We start from the raw sequence: 15,517 nt of genomic DNA, 5'->3' as shown, positions 1-15,517 counted from the left end.
AAAATGTTAATTGCAATCCCAAGGGAAGTGACCAAGAAAATGGCAAAAGAAACAACAAAGTAATTAAAATGGTAGGTTAGAAACTATCCATTTAATACAAAATAAGGCAGTAATGAAGGAACTGATAAACAAAAAAAACCCTGCCACATAGAGAACAAATTGAAAAATGCCAGACACAAATCCTACCTTTTGTCAGTTATATTAAATTTAAATAGATTAAGCACTACAACAAAAAAAGCAGAGATTGAAAGAATGAATTAAAAATGATCCAATTATATGCTATGTATAAGGAACATGACTTAGATTCAAAGACACAATTAATTTGAAAGTAAAAAGATGAAAAAAAGACATACCTTACAAACAGTAACTGATATGGTTTGACTGTGTCTCCACCCAAATCTCATCTTGAATTGTAGTTCCCATTATCCCCAAATGTTGTGGGAGGGAATTGGTGGGAGGGAACTGGTGGAAGGTAATTGAATCATGGGGGCAGTTACCCCCATGCTGTTCTTGTGATAGTGAGTTCTCACGAGATTTGATGGTTTTATAAGGGGCTTTTCCCCCTTTGCTCAGCACTTCTCTCTCCTGCCGCCCTGCGAAGAGTTGCCTTCCGTCATGATTGAAAGTTTCCTGAGGGCTCCCCAGGCATGTGGAACTGTGAGTAAATCAAACCTCTTTTCCTTGTAAATTACTCAGTCTTGGGTATTCTTTCACAGCAGTGTGAGAATGGACTAATGCAGTAACCAAAAGAGAGTTGGAGAAAATATACTAATACCAGACAAAATAGACTTTAAGACAAGAATTGTTACTAGAGACAAAGAAGAGCATTTTATAATGATAAAATTGTCAATAATTCAGGAAGATATAACAATTATGAACATATACACATCTAAAAACAGACTCCTGATATATATGAAGCAAAAACTGAAAGAACTGCAGGAAGAAATAGACAATTCAGCAATAATGATTAAAGACTTCTATACCTAACTTTATCAGTGGATAGAACAATTAGACCAGGGGCATCCAATCTTTTGGCTTCCCTAGGCCACATTGGAAAAAGAAGAGTTGTCTTGGGCCACACATAAAATACACTAACACTAACAATAGCTGATGAGCTAAAAAAAAATTGCCCAAAAAATCTCATAATGTTTTAAGAAAGTTTACGAATTTGTGTTGGGCTGCATTCAAAGACTTTCTGGGCTTCATGCAGCCCACAGACAGTAGATCAACAAGGCAATAGAAGACTTGACTAACAATATAAACCAATTAGACCTAACAGACATCTTTAGAACACTCCACCCCACAACAGCAAAATATACATTCTTCTCAAGTGCACATGGAATATTTTTCAAATTAGACCATGTGCTAAGCCATAAATTGAGTCTCAGCATATTTAAGAAGGTTGAAAGCATACAAAGTATGTTTTCTGAGCACCATGGAATAAAATTAGAAGTCAATTACAGAAGGAAATTTGGGATATTCACAAACATGTGGAAATTAAACGACAAACTCCTAAAAAAAAAATCAGTCAAGGAAGACATCACAAGGAAAATTAGACAATATTTTGAGATGAATGAAAACAAAAAACACAACATACAAAACTTATGGGATGGAGCTAAAGCATTGCTTATGGGGAAATTTATAGCTATTAATGCCTACATTGAAAAAGAAGAATGATCTCAAATCAATTACCCAAGCTTCTACCTTAAGAAACTAGTAAAAAGAGCAAACTAAATCCAAAGCCAACAAAAAGAAGGAAATAAAATTATTACAAAGGAAAAGATGAAATAGAGGATAAAAATAATAGAGAAAATCAATAAAACTGAAGCTGATATTTTGGAAAGATCAACAAAATTCACAAAACTTTAGCTAGGCTGACCCAGAAATAAAGAAAAAACACTTGAATTAATATAATCAGGAATAGAAGAGGAGACGTTACTATCAACATCACAGAAATTTTAAAAAATATATGAGAATACTATGAACAATTGTATGCCAACAAATTAGATAACCTAGATGAAACAGACAAATTTCTAGAAAGACAAAAGTTGCCAAAACTGACTCAAAAAGAGATAGAAAGTCTGAATAAAACTATACAAATAAAGTGATTGAATCAGTAATCACGTATTCCCACCAAAAACAAAAAGTCCAAGATCAGATAGTTCCACTGGTGAATTCTACCAAGTATTTAAAGAATAAAAGAAGAGCTAATGCCAAGCCTTGTCAAATGCTTTCAAAAAATACAAGAGAAGGGAATACTTCCCAATTCATTCTGTGAGGCCAGTATTACTCTGATACCAAAACCAGAAAAGCCATCAAAACAAAACTACAGACCAATATCCATTCCTTTAAAATCTATTCACTAAAATCCTCAACAAAATACTAGCAAACAAATCCAACAATGTATCAAAAGGATTATACCTCATCACCACGTGGAATTTATTACAGGAAATGCAAGGTTAGTTCAGTATATAAAAATCAACCATTGTAATAACAGCATATTAATAGAAGAAAGGAAAAATAGCATGATTATCTCAACAGATGCAGAATAAGCATTTGATAAAACCCTTCATAATAAAAACACTCAACAAACTAAAAAGAGAAGGGTACCTCCTTAACTTGAGAAAGGGCATCTACAAAAAATCCACAGCTAGCATCATAGTTAATGGGGAAAGACTAAAAACGTTCTCCCCAATATCGGAACAAGACAAGGATGTCCACCCTCACTGCTTCTATTCAAGATTGTACTGGAGGTCCTAGCCAGTGTAACTAGGAAAGAAAAATAAGTAAAAGGCATCCAGATTGAAAAGGAAGAAGGAAAACTCTCTTTGCAAGTGACATAACTTTGTATGTAGAAAATCCTTTAGAAATCACAAAAAAACTATTAAAGCTAATAAATCAATTCAACAAAGTCCCATGATAAAAGATAGACAAAAATCAACTGTATTCCTATATACTTGCAGTGAACAGTCTGAAAAATGAAAAGTGAAAGTAATAAAATAATTGCATTTATAATAGCATTAAAAAAGAGTAGGCTGGGCACAGTGGCTCACGCCTGTAATCCCAACACTTTGGGAGATTGAGGCAGGCAGATCATCTGAGGTCAGGAGCTCGAGACCAGCCTGGCCAATATGGCAAAACCCTATCTCTACCAAAAAAATACAAAAATTAGCCAAGTGTGGTTGTGCACACCTGTAATCCCAACTACTCAGGAGGCTGAGACAGGAGAATCGCTTGAACTCAGGAAGTGGAGGTTGCAGTGAGCCAAGATAGTGCCATTGCACTCCGGCCTGGACAACAGAGTGAAACTTTGTCTCAAAAAAAAAAGTAAAGTATTTAGGAATAAATTTAACAAAAGAATTGCAATACTTATACACTTGTCGGTGTACCAGATAACATTATTGAAAGAAAATACAGACCTAACTAAATGGAACATTATCCCATTTTCACGTATTGGAAAACTTAATATTGTTAAGGTGGCAATACTCTCTAAACTGATATACAAACTCAAGGCAACTTCTGTTAAAATCCTAGCTGCCTTTTTTTTTTTTTTTTTTTCAGAAATGGACAAAAATTGAAATACAAGGAACCAGAATCTTTTTTTTTTTTTTTCAACTGGTCTCACTCTGTCACCCGGGCTGGAGTGCAGTGGTGCGACCTCAGCTCACTGCAGCCTCTGCCTCCCAGGCTCAGGCAATCCTCTCACCTCAGCCTCCTGAGTAGCTGGGACTACAGGCTCCTGACACCATGTCCGGCTAATTTTTTTTTTTTTTTTTTTTTTTTTTGGTATTTTTGGTAGAGGCAGGGTTTCACCATGTTACCCAGGCTGGTCTCAAACTCCTGAGCTCAAGCAGTCTGCCTGCCTCGGCCTCTCAAAGTGCTGGAACTACAGGCGTGAGCCACCACGCCCAGTCAAAAGCAATCTTGAAAAAGAACAAAGGCAGAGGCCTCTGGCTTAACCAATTTCAAAGCTTACTACAAAGTAACAGTAATCAAGAGTGCATGGTACCTACATAAGGATAGACATATAGATCAATAGAATGCAATTGAGAATCCAAAAATAAAAGTCACATTTATGGTTAACTGATTTTTTTTTTTTTTTAAGATGGAGTCTCACTCTGTCGCCCAGGCTGGAGTGCAGTGGCGCGATCTCGGCTCACTGCAAGCTCTGCCTCCCGGGTTCACGCCATTCTCCTGCCTCAGCCTCCAGAGTAGCTGGGACTACAGGCGCCCGCCACTACGCTGAGCTAATATTTTGTAATTTTAGTAGAGATAGGGTTTCGCCGTGTTAGCCAGGATGGTCTTGATCTCCTTACCTCGTGATCTGCCCACCTCGGCCTCCCAAACTGCTGGAATTACAGGTGTGAGCCACCGCGCCCGGCCGGTTAACTGATTTTTGACAAGTATGCCAAGATCATTCAATTGAGAGAAAAAAGAGTGTTTTCAACAAATGGTGCTGAAACAACTGAATATGCACATCAAAAGAATGAAGTTGGACCCCCTACTTCATACCACATACATACATTAACAAAAAATTGATCAAAGACCTAAGCGTAAGTTAAATCTAGAAAACTTTTAGAAGAAAACGAAAGCACAAATCTTTGTGGTTTTGGATTAAGCAATGGAGTTTTAGACATGACACCAAAAGCACTAGTGACAAAAGAAAAAAATAGATAATTGAACTTTATCAAATTATAAAACTTCCACTTTTTTTTTATTATTATACTTTAAGTTCTAGGGTACATGTGCACAACATGCAGGTTTGTTACATATGTATACACGTGCCATGTTGGTGTGCTGTACAGGCTGGAGTGCAGTGGCGCGATCTCGGCTCACTGCAAGCTCTGCCTCCAGAGTAGCTGGGACTACAGGCGCCCACCACCACGCCCAGCTAATATTTTGTATTTTTAGTAGAGACGGGGTTTCACCGTGTTAGCCAGGATGGTCTCGATCTCCTGACCTCATGATCTGTCCGCCTCGGCTAAAACTTCCATACTTAAAAGGACACCACCAAGAAAGTAAAATCTGACAACCCACAGAATGGGAGAAAATTTTTGGAAATCATGTATCTGATGAGAGACTTGTATCTAGAATATATTAAAAAAAAGTTACAACTTAATAACAAAAGGACAAATAACCCAATTAAAAAATGGATAAAGGGTCTGAATATACAGTTCTCCAAAGATACACAAATGACCAATAAGCAAATGAAGGAATGCTCAATGTCATTAGTCACTAGGTGTATTAGTTAGGGTTCTCCAGAGAAACAGAACCAACAGGAGACATGTGTGTGTGTGTGTGTGTGTGTGTGTGTGTGTGTGTGTGAATAATGCTGCTATGAACATTCATTTATAAGGTTTTGTGTGGACATATGTTTTCAATTCCCTCGGGCATATACCTAGGAGTGGAATATCTGTGAAATATCTTAACTCCGTAATTAACATTATGAGGAACTGCCAGTTTTACAGAGTGGCTCTAATCATTTTACATTCCACCCAGCAATGTATAAGGGGTCTAATTTCTGCACATCTTCTCCAGCATTTGTTATTATTTGTCTTTATAACATTCATCCTAGTGATGACCTTACGCAGAGGCATGAAGGGGGTGCTGCTGTTTGTTGCATTTCCTAACTATACAATCATGAGTGTATCTCATGGTTTTGATTTGCATTTCCCTAGCATGGTTTTTATCTGTCAACTTGAATGGGCTAAGGGATGCCCAGATAGCTGGTAGAACTTTTGGGTGTGTCTGTGAAAGAGTGTTTCTGGAAGAGATTAGCATTTTAATCAGTAACCTGAGTAAAGAAGATCTCCCTCACCCACATAGGGTGATCATTCAATCTGCTGAGGGCCCACATAGAACAAATAGGTAGAGGAAGAGTGAATTCACTCTCTGTTTGATCAGGGACACTCATATTCTCCTGCACTCAACATCCGTGTTTCTGGTCTCTGGCCTTCAGATTCTTACTGATTTGTACCACTAGCTTTTCTGGTTCTCCACTGGGTCTCCAGCTTGCAGATGGCAAATCATGAAACTTCTTAGCCTCCATAATCATATGAGCCAATTCCTATTATAAATTAATCTCTGATTTATTACATATGTACATTACATATGTTTATAACATATTATATATATATATGTACATGTATGAGAGAGAGTTTCTTATCAGATATATAGATATATGGTTTTAAAATTTTTTCTCCCATCCTGTGGGTTGTCAGTTTTTACTTTCTTGATGGTGTCCTTAGCCCAGAGGTGGTACCACAGGCAAAGCCTAGGAATCTTGAAGCACTCTCAACTGCCCACAGAGCAGTAGACTACTCTATCCTTTCTTTGAATTTAGAAAGGGTTGTTATGGCCCTATCAGTTTGGTTTCTTTTGGTCCTGAAAGCTACTTTTTCCACTGTAAACTGTGACCTTAATAGTTCCAAGCACTGCCCCCATCCTGAGTCAGATCCCTGTGGTGATCCTAGGGTACACTCTGGAGGGATTTGGTGAAAGTTTTTCAAACTAGGGAAACAAATGCCTGCAAGAAATTGTAACTAGCTCATCCAGATTTTCTCTACTACTGGGAAACATCTTATACCACAGATCCTGTAAGCAAAGTTCAGCATACTCAGCTTGGATGAAACGCACCCAATGTCATTTGAGTGGTAGGACACGGCAGTCACATAGGTCTCCACTGTATTTCCTAGATGTTAGGGAGTATAATACTGACTACAGAATTTTTGCAAGGCAGTGTAATAACCTCTGTGCTTCTGATGGGAAAAATAGTTCAAAAATTGTTAATTAGATCAGAAGACTCCAGTTATTTTGTGAGGAGAGGTCATTTTTCATTTCATTTAAGTCTTGAGAACACCCATGGAGATAGGGGAGAAATGTATGCATGCACTTGTGCATGTGTGAGTGTGTTGGGAGGAAGCTGTCAGCGAAGGCCTTGAAGCCAGGGTGGGAGTGATGGATCTGAAGGGACTCAGGGAATGGATAATGATAGGAGGGGGATAAAGGAGCTGACAAAGAAGATCCTGGGGGCGGGAGGGAGGCTGACAGTAAGGGTCCTTGAAGTGGGGAGGAACTGACAATCTGACAGTGATGACCTTACACAGAGCCATGGAGTGGGTGCTGCTGTTTGTTGTATTTCCTTACTAGTTGATCCAGTATCCTAGTGTGGGCCCCCCGGGCTGGACTAATAATGTACGTGCCCCACTACAATGCCAACATATCAAACAAGCCACCATTAGAACAGGATCATTTTCCTCCAGGCAGCTGCTTGCTGCAATCATTCTGCTGATTAAATTTCATTCTGGAAAGTACTGCACACACATTAATCAGGTGTCACAGCCGCTCCATCCTATAGAGCCAAAGCCTCTCTGACCTTTAAAAATACACCAAACAGTTGCTAGAACACATCTCCCTAGGAAGGACAGGTCCTCAGGCCAGCCCACAGAAATCCATGCTGTCCTCATCCCCCTCCACCCAACCTTTCTCTCCCTGAAGAGAGCAAACTGTACCAGAGACCTTTCTGGTATTTTTACCTGGAGGACTCTGGTCAGCCTTCTGTCTTGGTGATACCATCAGCCCCCTACATATGTGGATTTGAAGGTCTGAAAGAGTTTTCCCGTCTCAAAATAGCTTCCCCACTGGCCTGCTCGCACTGCCTGACATTTTCACTGTAATAAGCACTTCTCTCAGTGAAAACATTGTAGTCTTCAGAAATCCCTTGTTTAATCAAAATAAAATAAAACTGGTTTACCTGGAAGAAAGAATTCATAAGTAATAATGGCATTTTACAATCTCAGAGCACTTTTTCTTGCTCTCAATGTACTTTCCAATATGTCATTTCATTTCATTTTATATCCACTATGTGAAGAAAATATCACTATAATCCCCATTTTACAGATGTCTAAATGGAGCCTCAAAGAGATTAATTGACTTGGTCAAAAACATAGGGCTAGAAAATGGTCTTCTGATGCCACGCCTTAAGTGCTTTCTGTCCTGCTAACACAAATGAATGCTGTCAATTGAGAGTTCTAAAAAGAGATGTGTTTTGATGGGGGGGGGGCGGTGCAGGCAATGGCTAAGGAGGTCATGTCCAAGAAGGATGTCAAAGAAAAGGCCTGCAAACAGCCAGAGGACATGTTGGAGACAATGAACACCTGGGTGAGGGGAGGCAGACAGGATGGGAGAGGGGCTGAAAGCAGCCTGGTCTCCTGCACCAATTCAGATGTTAGTGTAAGTGGTCCCATCTTCCTTTCCCCCAAGCTGGTAGGTGGCAAATAAAGTGCCTTATCTCTAGTTGTGCTTTCCTGCCAGAAGTGGTGAAAAGATGCTGGATGTAATCAGAGGAGGGACAATGACATATTTGTGTTGGGCTGAGTTGGGCCACCCTTGGTGACATGTACCAGCTGCCTCTGACTGCCCACTCTCTTCAGGCGGTGCCCATTCAAGTCTAGGGCATAAGGACTAAGACAGAACATTATAACACTGTATCAATAATGTAAGACAGTGCCCTGTCCTTAAAGCATAATGTAATTTAAAATGCAGTGTGTAGTAGACTGCAACTTAATTGGAAGGGATGCCTCGGATCATTTGGGACACTACAGAACATTTCGCATAGCCATTAAAAACTGTTCTCCAGAGCCCAGGAAACTAATTGCAAATGGTTAGGTAATGCACAGCTGATAGAAAGAAAATTTTCCTTTAAATTGATTCCATGGTATATGTAAAGGGATGTTTATTGCAACATTGCTTGTAACTATGAAAAACTGGAACTAAACTAAATGTCCACCCATGGGGGTTCTTCAAGTAAGTTGAAACATTCGCACAATGGAATGTTAGGCAGCAGCTTAAAAAACATGAGACAAACCTATATATACTGACACAGAAAATGTATTTATGAAATAGTATTGGATTTCTTAAAAAGTAAGTTGCAGATTAATATTTATAGTTTGCTTCCATTTTTCTTCACTATGTGTGTAACTGTATGTGCGTATGCGTATACTTATGTATACATAGGAAAAGTGGAAAATCTTGGGAAAATATACATCAGAATAGAGGTTACCTCTGAAGAATGACACTGGGGAGGGAAAGAATTTCGCTTTTTATTTTATACAATTTTGTATTGTTTGAAATCTGTGTGCATATTTTACTTTTGTAATGTTGGGTGTTTGTTAAAGGATAATAGCCTTTATTGAACAGCCCCTTTCTCGTTATTGCAGGATTCCAGCCTCCTGAGCAGATTTGAGCAGTGGGCATGAATTTAGGTGCATTTCACCTTCAGTAGAACTTCCTACAGGTCCAATTGAACTGTATTTCTTATAAACAGTAACACACTAAAATATAGCCTTACCAAAGGAATCCTCTCTAATAAGCACAGTTGCTGATTTTTCTTCCTCTCTCTATTCTGTTTTACCTCCCAATTTCCTCCTCTCCTCCCATCTAGGCAGTTTCTTCTATCTTCCTAGACAGATCAGTTACCCAGAAAGCTGTTCTTTCCAGGCAATCCACAGAGTAGACAGCCCCCTACCGGTGTAATTTTAGGGGCATCGACAAAGCCAGAACAGAAAAAGTACTTGCCCACCTGCCAGCACCAACAAGCCTTAATTATACAATGAAAAAGAAGTAAAAATTCCCTTGAGAGAGGTGACATGTTGCCTGAAACTAGCATTCAGGCAAGAAAGACTGACAGAAGAGCTGTGTGTGTGTGTGTGTGTATGAGAGAGAGAGAGAGAGAGACCGACCAAAGTAGGTGGGTCCTGGGCAGCCCCAGGCTCACACTGCAGGACAGACACAGTGCAATTTATTAAACATTCACCTGTTTAATTCATTTGTAAAACAGAATTTGAAGTAGTTTGTGCTTTTCAATAATACATGCTCATTGAATGTATTTGAAAGATATAGAAAAGTATAAAAAAGAAACCAATCTCCTGTAATTTCACTACTCAGAGATAACTACAGTGAATATTTGAGTTTCCTTCTAGTCATTTTTCTCTGTATATATGTACAATTTTAAACAAAATGGGATCAAACTATACATGCAGTTCTTAGGCTACTTTTGCACTCATTATTTTATATATTTCTGTGTTCTTAAATATTTGAAATACAATTTAAATAGCTATATAACATATGGAATCATTTGGTTATGGTATCATCTAGCTAATCATTCTCCTAATTTTTGTCATTTCAGGTTTTTTTTTTCCATTTTCTTAACTTATAAATAACATTGCCATGGACATTGTTGCACATAAATCTTAGTCGAGATTTCTCTTTCCTTAGGACAGATTCCCAGAAGTGGAATTACTGGGTCACAGAGTGTAAACATTTTTAAAGGCTCTGTGCAGCAGTTTGAACTGGTAGCAAATTTATTGATTCCTAAGAACTACTGAACACAGAAATCCTCTTCAGTGCAAGCCTGAAACAAGCAGCTGGACACATGCACCCCCGCTTGCAACAATGTCACATCTAATTAGGTGTTTAATGAATGTTTTTTGATGGGGATAAGGGAGAAGGATATACTGAGCTCTGTCATTAATTAAAGGAAGGAAACAGCTTAACTGAATCCTATTCTACTATCCCTACCAACTGTTTTCTCTGGCAGGTAAATCATAGCATCTCAACAGTGAGGTTCCCCAAATGATCCCCAACCCAGTTCCTGTGGGCTTAAGGCTACTCATCTCCTCTCCCTTTCCCTTGATTTAAAAGTAATACATATGGTGAATTTTTCTGTATGGATGTTTTCCTTCAGTAAATAGTTTGCAGTATAAAATGTTAATTATGCTTCTTATAGACTGATCTCACTCTAACCTTAACATTTGTGGTTATTAACCTCGGTTACATTTATTTTGAAATTCAAAAAAAATTATCTAGCCTTCTTCAACATCACCATGTCCCTAGTGTATTCATTGATTCATGCATTATGGTTCTCTGCTGCTGTTTTATGCCTTCAAATTAGGAATATGTGAAATTCTGTGGAAAACAAAGACTAATCTTAAAAATAAACTACCTCCTTTCTGTAGTAGAAAATGGACTGTTTTCAGAGCTTTCCTATCAAAAATTCAGTAAAAGTATGTATACCTGAATCATTTTTGTTTTTGTTAATGCTTCCAAACAATGTACTTTGAAATCAGAATCATTTCTTTATATTCACTTTTATGTAATTGTCCTGATACTCTTCCTTACACAATAGTGATCAGAAAGGAGATGTAGTTTCCATTCCCTGCCCATGATAGCTAAGTGGGTATCATAATGTAAGTTGGAGGGAATTTTATTTTGCAAGAAGGAACTACTATTGGGTTTGATTGATTGAAGATGGACTTTGATGTGGTGTATTTGAAAGCTATTAAATGCAACTTACAAGGCTTAATAAAAATATTTATTATTTCATTATTTAGCAAGTTTACTTTTAAAATGCTTTTTAGAGCATTTAACTCTCAAAATAAACAAACAAAGGTAAAAGTATGCATGAAGAAAAAATGTGGAAAAATGCATTCAAACCTGTAAAGTGTTGTTACCTGTGGAGAGTAGAATTGTGGAGCAGGAGTACTTTGCTGCATCAAGCACCTCTGCAGTTTTGGGAACTTCTACTGTGTCGTGTCTTATTTAGTAGGTAGAATGAAGCGACAGATAAAAATAAATAAAGTATTTAAATGCCAACTATGTACCAGACATAATTAAGTGATCATTATAGAAACTGTAAAGGTTAAATATAAGAAAGACTTTGAGTATTTGCACCAGACAATAATAATGAATATGACAATGAAAACACCTGAGCAATTGGAAGTTTCTAAGGTATAGTCAGGCATCGCTTAATGACAGGAACACCTTCTGAGAAATGCGTTGTTAGGTGATTTCGTCCTTGTGCAAACATCATAGAGTGTACTCACACAAATCTAGATAGTATATCCTACTGCACAGCTAGGCTATCAGGCAAAACCTAGATAGTATATCCTACTACGCAGTTAGGCTATCAGGCATAGCCTATCTCACCTAGACTACAAATGTGTACAGCATGTGACTGTAGTGAATACTGTTGTAATACAATGGTCAGTATTTGTGTATCTAAACATAGCTAAACATAGAAAAGGTACGGTACAAATGCAGTATAAAAGATAAAAAATGGTACACCTGTATAGGGCACCTACTATGAATGGAGTTTGCAGAACTGGAAGTTCCTCTGGGTGAGTCGACTCATGGTAGCATTGTGTCCTATTATGAGGGAATGTGAAGGCCTAGGACATTACTGTACACTACTATATGCTTTATAAACACTGTACACTTAGGGGACACTACATTTATTTTAAAAGATTATTCCTTCTTCAATAAATTAACCGTAGCTTACTGTAACTTGTACATTATAAACTTTTTTAAACTTTTGACTCTTGTAATAACACTTTTAAACACACACTGTACAGCTGTACAAAATATTTTATTTCTTTATATCTTTATTCCATACGCTTTTTTCTATTCTTTTTTCTTTACTTTTCAAAATTTTTTTCTTAAAAACAAAGACAAAACACACACACATTAGCCTATGCCTACACAGGGTCAGGATCATCAATATCATTGTCTTCTGCCTCCACATCTTGTTCCACTGGAAGGTCTTCAAGGGCAATAACATGCATGGAGCTGTCATCTCCTATGACAACAATGCTTTCTTCTGCAATACCTCCCAAAGGACCTGTGTGAGGCTGTTTACAGTTAACTTTTTAAAAATATTTAAGTAGAAGGAGTACACTCTATAATAATGATAAAGTGTATAGTATAGGAAATGCATAAACCAGTAACTTAGTCATTCATTATCATTATCAAGTATTATGGATTGTACCTAATTGTATATGCTACACTTTTATGTGATTGTCAGCACAGTGAGCTTATTTACACCAGCATCACCACAAACTCATGAGTAACACATTGCACTATGATGTCACTAGGTGATAGGAGTTTTTCAGCTCCATTATAATCTTTTTTTTTTTCTTTTCCTTTTTTTCTGTTTTTTTTTTTTTTTTTTTTTTTTTTTTTTTTTTTTTTTTTTTTTTTTGAGGCAGAGTCTCACTCTGTCGCCCGGGCTGGAGTGCAGTGGCTGGATCTCAGCTCACTGCAAGCTCCGCCACCCAGGTTTACGCCATTCTCCTGCCTCAGCCTCCCGAGTAGCTGGGACTACAGGCGCCCGCCACCTCGCCCGGCTAGTTTTTTGTATTTTTTAGTAGAGACCGGGTTTCACCGTGTTAGCCAGGATGGTCTCCATCTCCTGACCTCGTGATCCGCGCATCTCGGCCTCCCAAAGTGCTGGGATTACAGGCTTGAGCCACCGCGCCCGGCCTTCAGCTCCATTATAATCTTATAGGAACACCTTCATATCTGCGTTCCATTGTTGACCAAAACATCGTTATGTGGCACATGACTGTACTTGTGGGCTGTGACAGTGTTGTCTACCCTGGTACTACCCTCGGCCTCTGCCTCCTAGATCTGTGGTTCCCACTAGATGCCTTGTGCCCAACTGAACTTCAGCTTCTTGACTGGCCCTTCCTGTAGCTGACTGCAATTAGGTGTGTCATCAGTGTTAAACATCTCCTTTTCAAGGTAAAATCAAGAGGTCGTGGGGACCCAGACACTTTCAGATGCTGATCGTGGGAATGTGCTTTGCTACAAATATTTGGGAGGGCAATTTGGTAATACATTTTTAAAGCCTTAAAAATATTCTGACTTGATTATAAAAATCAGAATAGTGGTTACCTCTGGGAGAGTTATTGACTGGGGAGGGGGCTCAAGAGAGCCATCTGGGATGTTAGAAAGGTTCAATATCTTAATCTGTGTGGTGGTTTACAAGGGTGTGTGTGTGTGTGTGTTAAAATACATCAGTCTGTACATTTTATTACATGTGTGTTGATAAAAAAATGTTTAATTAAAAGTATGTGTTTGGAACTTTTGAACCACTAATTCCATGGTAGTGTTGTATCCTATGGTGAAAAAGATGCAAAGGTTTAGTTCATTGCATTGTTTACAATGTTAAAAAACTGGCAATCTCGAAAATATTCAATAACAGTGAAATGGTAAATAAATTACGTTCCATTCATTTTAAATCATATCATCAAAGTTTTTTTTTCTTTACGGATATTGGAAAACATTTATTATACAGTGTTTGGTGACTAACACAGGTTACAAAATAGAAATAAAATCAGTAACAAAGTAAAGACAAGTACCAATGCTTTTCTCTGGAGCTATGATTATTTTCCTGGTACCCAAAGAAAAAGACCAGCTGGCAACGAGAATCAGGCAACACCCTTAACTATGGTTTTCCTCAATGAAGATTCACCTGTTTGTGGTGCAGGCACTGAGTACTAGGCATTGACATAAGGTAGTCTGGTGGGCACACCCCAACCTCAGTTAGGGATGTTTGGACTCTTTGAGGCTGTCCATTATTCTGAAGTTTCTCTCTGCCGTTGATCAACCAAAGTCTGGAAAATGAGAGTTGGATGGTGATAACCAGAGCATAGAGACACTAGCTGGGATGTGTATATGTATGTGCACTTGTGAATACCTGTATGGCCACCATTTTAAATATGCATGTATGCATGTATGTGTGTGTATACATGTAGACATTTCTCTAGCCCACATTCCCAGATTTGGAATCAGAAAGGTATACTATGTAATTTAAATAGTCAAATTGGTCAGCAAAATAAGGAGATAATTGGATGCTATGGCTCTTCCCAGGGAGAATATGTTAGACCCAGAGCACCATCTGGCATTTTTCTACTGGTCTGAAGGTTTCTGGGGAGGGTGCTCATCATTGGTTTGAAGAAGATGGAAAGCAGTAGGCTACAGCCCCACTGGCAAACATTTCCTGATGCTATAAAGCAGTTTGCAACCTAGGGCATCACTGTATGCTTGATTAAGCTTGCTATGAAAAGGATTTATTTTAAGGCATTTTAATAATTTCTTTTTTTACCAAAAGCTAACCAAGCAGTTTTACAGTAGCCTTTACTTGCATGAAAGACCTGTTTCTTCATCTAGGTGGCTTGCCTATCAGTAAGTTTTATTACAAACCTATTTATGTATAAACTCCACATGTGTTTTGACATGAAGAAAATCAGAACGGAGCCCAGGAAACATTGCCTCTTGCTTTTTAATCATCCAGTTCAGTCTAAGTTAAAATAAACTTTTTTTTGGAGGAAAAGAGGTGTATGTACTGGGCTTAGTTAAAATGTAGGGGGTTTTCCCCCTAGTTCCCATTCTAGTCCCTCCCCTTTTCCCGATCCTCTCTCCAAACACATACACCATCTCTGGGGAGACTACTCTCAGAGCTGCGAGCTGCTGCAGCTGCTGCTATTGTCACTGCTACTGGTCTCAAAGTCATTTTTAACTTGACTGAGTGTGTGCTGTGCTCCAAGTCCCATAAGGCACCCCAAGAGACAGCACAAAAGAAACATACCATATGTGGTTCTTTTAAATAGCCAGCTCCTCTAGTACTTTATAAAATAATGTTCAATTTCAAGCAGGATTCAGGAATACAGATGTTGAG

Source organism: Theropithecus gelada, chromosome X (assembly GCF_003255815.1).
Source record: "Theropithecus gelada isolate Dixy chromosome X, Tgel_1.0, whole genome shotgun sequence".
Classification (NCBI taxonomy): Eukaryota; Metazoa; Chordata; class Mammalia; order Primates; family Cercopithecidae; genus Theropithecus; species Theropithecus gelada.
The sequence above is the reverse complement of the archived record's forward strand: the minus strand, read 5'-3'. Positions refer to the sequence as shown.